The sequence below is a fragment of the Paraphaeosphaeria sporulosa genome (genome assembly GCF_001642045.1).
Source record: "Paraphaeosphaeria sporulosa strain AP3s5-JAC2a unplaced genomic scaffold CC84scaffold_4, whole genome shotgun sequence".
Lineage (NCBI taxonomy): Eukaryota > Fungi > Ascomycota > Dothideomycetes > Pleosporales > Didymosphaeriaceae > Paraphaeosphaeria > Paraphaeosphaeria sporulosa.
The window spans coordinates 3,009,954-3,015,214 of NW_017253363.1; positions in this window are offsets into that span (position 1 = coordinate 3,009,954).

Below are 5,261 nucleotides of genomic sequence, written 5' to 3' on the forward strand. Positions count from 1 at the left end.
ATCCTGCCTCCGGCCTCCGCCCCAGCCATCTAATAATAACACTAAGATACTCAGAACACGCCCTTATATCTAATACACCCCCTTAGCTCGGTGCGTTGTCGCTACCTAGGCTAGTTAATTAGGCGATTAATTATTAGAGTACTTAGTGAAGGTAGTCCTATATCTTATTAAGTGGTGTAGTTCTTGTCACCTCTATACTCATTACGTTAATAAGACCTAGTTGATTGAGTAGGCCTTGCCATTTATTGGCTGGCAACACCTTGGTAAGTCTATTGGTAATTATATCGTCCGATCTAATATACTTAATGGTGATTGTTCTAGTGGCAACCTCTTGTCTTAGCCAGTGGGTGTGGATATCCACATATTAAAGCTTGGTCTGGAGTTTTAATACTTCCTAAGTTACTAGCCGAATTGTTTGCTTATTATCACATTGGATTATAATTATTATACTAGGTAAGTTAACCTTCAGCTCCTTTAATAGTTGGGAGAGGTATATTACTTCCTTGGCCACTTACGTAAGGGCTAGGAGCTCTACCTTAGTTGTTAATGTTGTAATGGTATCCTGTTTGGTTGCTCGCCATGCGATTAAGCTACTAAATAGCTTAATTATATATCCTTAAGAGCTTTTCCAATCTAGAGTATTGTCAGCGAAAGAGGCGTCACTGGTGACCTAAAGGGTATCTCCACCTCCTAGCTGTAGGGCCTTTTACCTTGTTGCTCTAAGGTAGAGGAGTACTCGATTAGCTATATTATAGTACTCTTAGCCTGGGTTTATGAGGAATCGGGCCAATCGTGATGTGGCGAAAGTGATATCTAGGCGCATTATTACGGTGGTAAATAGTAGGGATCCGATCTTTCGTTGATACTTATTGACCTCTAATGGCGAGGCTAACCCTATGCGGGGCTTCAGCTCTACTCTAGCCATGGGCGTATTATGTCGGTAATCTAATTTATTGATTAATTGTTGGATTTTCTTAATGTATACAGCTTATAATAGCTATATAAAATGCTGGTCTCTCTATTAGATAACCTCCATGCCGAGAAACTACTAAAGGTTATCTCCTCTAGTTATAGTGTATTTATTTTATAGTAGGGTTACTACTTTAGTTACTACTGCCTCCTTATCTTTGTGGTAAGCAATAATAATATCGTTAACGTAGAAGAATATCATTATGCCGTCCTTAATCACGCAGCATGGCTCATGAGGTACTATAGTAAAACTAAGGCTTTCTAGCGTTGTAGTGAACTCTCTCTACTAGAGCTTAGGTGCGATATGGAGTCTATAAAGTGCCTTCTATAGCTTAAGGATGGTACCTTTACGTTGGTATCCCACTGGCATCTTTATATAGACTTCTTGATCAAGTGGAGCATGTACGAAGGCATTAGTAATATTATACTACTTAAGCTTAAGATCGTACTTGGCTGCAATTACTATAAGTATACGAAATAAGTAGCTGGCCAGCGTTATGGTATAGGTATCTTATATGGTGATATTCTACTGCTAATCACTACGGACGACAAGTCGAGCCTTACACTTTAGAAATTAATTATACTTATTTAGCTTATAGGTGTATACCCACATATAGTTAAGGATTTGGTAGCCTACCTATTTAATTAGCCTCTATTGAATCTCGATCCATAATTTCATCTAATAATGGCTGGTGAGATGCACGCGCTCAGCCTCCTTAAACTTATCACATATGGGATAATCGTTAAGTCGTGTGCCCACTATAGGAAGTGAAGGTAACTCGTTTCTATAAGGCTTAATGCCCTTAGTTAACAGTCGTCTAATCTGCGCCTTATTAAGGTGTTTGCCCTAATATTTGCCTACGTGACCTACCTGGGTACCTGCCATAAAGGCGGCTGCCCATGGTACTGTCATCAATGTTGGCTGGTCGAACACCAGTATCTCGGTGTATTGCTCTAGTAATGGGCTAGGGGGGGTCTTAGGAAAGTTTCGTGGGAACCCCCTAGAGCCTTAGGAAGGTGTGTTTTTATCAGAGAAGAGTTGCGCTAGTAGGGTTACTAGTAGTGGTATTAATGGTAGTAATAGGTAGGTGTAGTTAATCTTCCTTCCTTAGTAATAGCCTGGCGTCTTATCTTTATCTTAATCTTATGTGGAGTTATCGATTATCTCATCTTTATAGAAGGGCGTCATATCTCTATAATCTATTAGAGTGGGCGGCAGCTCTACTATTTAGATCTATATAGCTATCTCATTGAGTGTACTATATATGAGGTTATCTATAATCTCTTCTTAAGTACTATTAAACACTATTTCTTTATTGAATATAATGTCGCGGATACTAATCACCTTTAATAGTGATGGGATCCATACGCGCTAAATATTTGTAGATTGGTAACTAACTAGGTATCTAATCTATGCCTTTGGGTCTAGTCGTTGGAGCTTGCTCTTGCCGCGTTAAGTATTATTAGTTATAGCAAATGCTTTGCTTCTATATGCTTTGAGATGCCCTAGGGCCGGTTTCTTTGGTTGAGTTATAATCCCATTAATAAGAGAGACTATGGTAAAGAACACTTTGTATGGTGTACGCTATTAGTTCTTATAGTTTAGAGTGTGATTATGTAGATATACCGCAGCTCGTGTGATTTCTGGCTAAAGGTCCTATGGTAGGTTGGCGTTAAGGCGCATTGCGTGGGCTTTCTCCTTAATTATACCTCCTAAGCGCTCGGCTTCTCCATTCTAGGCCTGTGTATTAGGTGCTGAGGGCTTAATTTTAATGCCTTTACTTATATACTAGCGTTTGACGTCTACCTTAACCGTGAAGATCTCATTATCTAACTTAATAACTTTAATAGTTACGCCAAACTATACTACTAGCAGTAGCACAAGGTCGTTTAGAACTTTAATAATTAATCTAGCAGGCTGATTATCCTTGAAGTAGAAGTCCCACATGTGACCTAAGTATTGATTGGTGGTGAGTATCTGGCTACGCTCCTTATTAAAACTCTACGCCTTATAGTCGTGGAAGTTGATCGCAATACACTCTCCGGGTCCTTCACTATTTAGCCTAGCTTCTTGCCTAATCTATTATTTTAACTTTGCTCTGCCGCAGGCGTCACATTTAACTATAGGTACGCCCTTAATGTGCACCCCCTCAGCTCGCTACACTAGGTGCTTGAGCGCGCTGGGTCCTGGATGGCCTAATTATTTGTGCCATATCTCTACGCTGGTGATAGCTGCCCTCTACTTTATGCGTAAGTTGATCTTATGCGTAATAAAAGCTGTACTATTACTTATAGTACATAATTGGTCCAAAGGTTGGTATTTGAGTATCCATTAGCCGTATAATTCTTAAAGCTCTATAATTACTGTATTGTCTACTTGTTTGATTGCCGTGGGGTCGGACTTGGTATCCCACCATAGTCCTTGATGTCTAAGTAGGCGAAACGACACTAGGTTATAGAGTAGATTAGGGCAGTATACTACATTATCTAGCCTAATTATGCTATTACCGCGCGTGCTCTTTAAACGTATATGGACGCTGCCGTATCCTTATATTTAAACTTGCGTATTCCCAGCCCATATAAAGTCGCCTGGCCTCGGTGGCCTTAGTGCGACAAATTGATCGACGTCGTTGAAGATATGGCAAGTTGTGCCTAAGTTGAGGATTGCTAAGTTGCGGAGCGGGTACGTGTTTAGATTAGATTATATAGTAGTGTTGAAACTTATACTTATGGTTATAGTATAGATTTTGCGACCATCTAGTCACTTATCGCTTACTTCCATTAATTGGGTCGGCGTTGGCGTATAGGACTATTTAATATGAGGTGTTTGTATTCGTGATCTACTTTAACCTTAAATTAGCCCTTAAAACGTGCTGTCATGCTTACGTTTGAGCTCTATTAGTTTGCTAATAGCTGGTCTTGGTTTCCACCATACAGGTGCCTTTTCCTTATAAAGATAGTAATAGTCCTTAGCCGCATGGCTTTGTTTACACGCTAGGCATGGGCCTACGGTATTTAGCTCATCGTTAGATGGCTGAGAGGCCCTATATGGTTACGCTCTCTTTCGTTTTAAGGGACGTCCCTTGGATGGCGCGTGTTTAGCATGAGAGGCGTCCCTATTATTACCCTAAGTGGTTTCACCACTATTAGCGAGAAAGCTTCCATATAGATCGCTACTAGATTGATCTATAGTTATAAAGGCTGCTCTATGCTTCCCTTTCATACTTAGATGATTGGCCATCATGTGTTCTTAGAACCGTTTCATCATCTCCTTTCTAGTTATGCCGGCGGCGTATCTACTATAGTCTTAGAAGGCCGTAGCCCATATAGGTGCCACTTTATTGACGGCTACCAGAAAATCCTTTGTAACTGTATCTAATTGCGTTACTTTAGTGACTAGATAGGTCTCCGCTTCTATAGCTGCCTAATCGTACTTAGCAAGCCAGGATTCCTATGAGGTAATACTTCTCATTGGTTTAAGAGCTATAAGGTATCAATCTCTTGCGCGCTCTTTCTTATATTAATTATTAACGCCGACTACCAGCTTAAGGCTTATAATCCATTGGCGGGGTGACTAATTTAGTAGGTAGTAGGTGTTCTGTAGGTGGCTTACTACTATTTATTAGATGAACGTAACGATATACTAGATGCTTGCTTGCTCTCTCTTATATTTATGTTAATCGTTCTTATACTATTCTTGAAACAGCTTATAGTACTTAAGGTCCTCCTTAAAGGCCTTCTATCTGGCTAAAGATAGCTTAGACTATCATATTAGTACTGGGATATTAGCTACCGGCGTGTAGTTAGCGATTATAGGTATTCTATTTGCTACCGGCTTTGCGGTTAGCGGAGTAATTAACTTAGGGTTGACCTTATCCCATATATTATGAGTGATGCAGCGGTTCTATAGTTGCTTAAACTAGCTTATAAAGTTACTATAGTCGCGGAGCGTTATCTCTACGCGCTAAGGGTTTAGTTGGGCTGTCATGGTTAATCAGTATATTGGTTGAGGTAGTGAGACTCTTAATTGTTAGATTCATACAGTGATTTAATGAATATCGGTGATCTAGAGATGAGATGGATTAATTGTTTGGTATATTGGCCGAGGTTCTATCTAGGGTGCCCTTTTGTGTGGGTCTTGGCAGATAACCTATCCTAGCCCTATTTCGGCCAAGTCTCGATATCCTGCCTCCGGCCTCCGCCCCAGCCATCTAATAACAACACTGAGATACTTAGAACACGCCCTTATATCTGACACACTAAGGTTCTCTTAGTAAGAGTATAGTTATGTA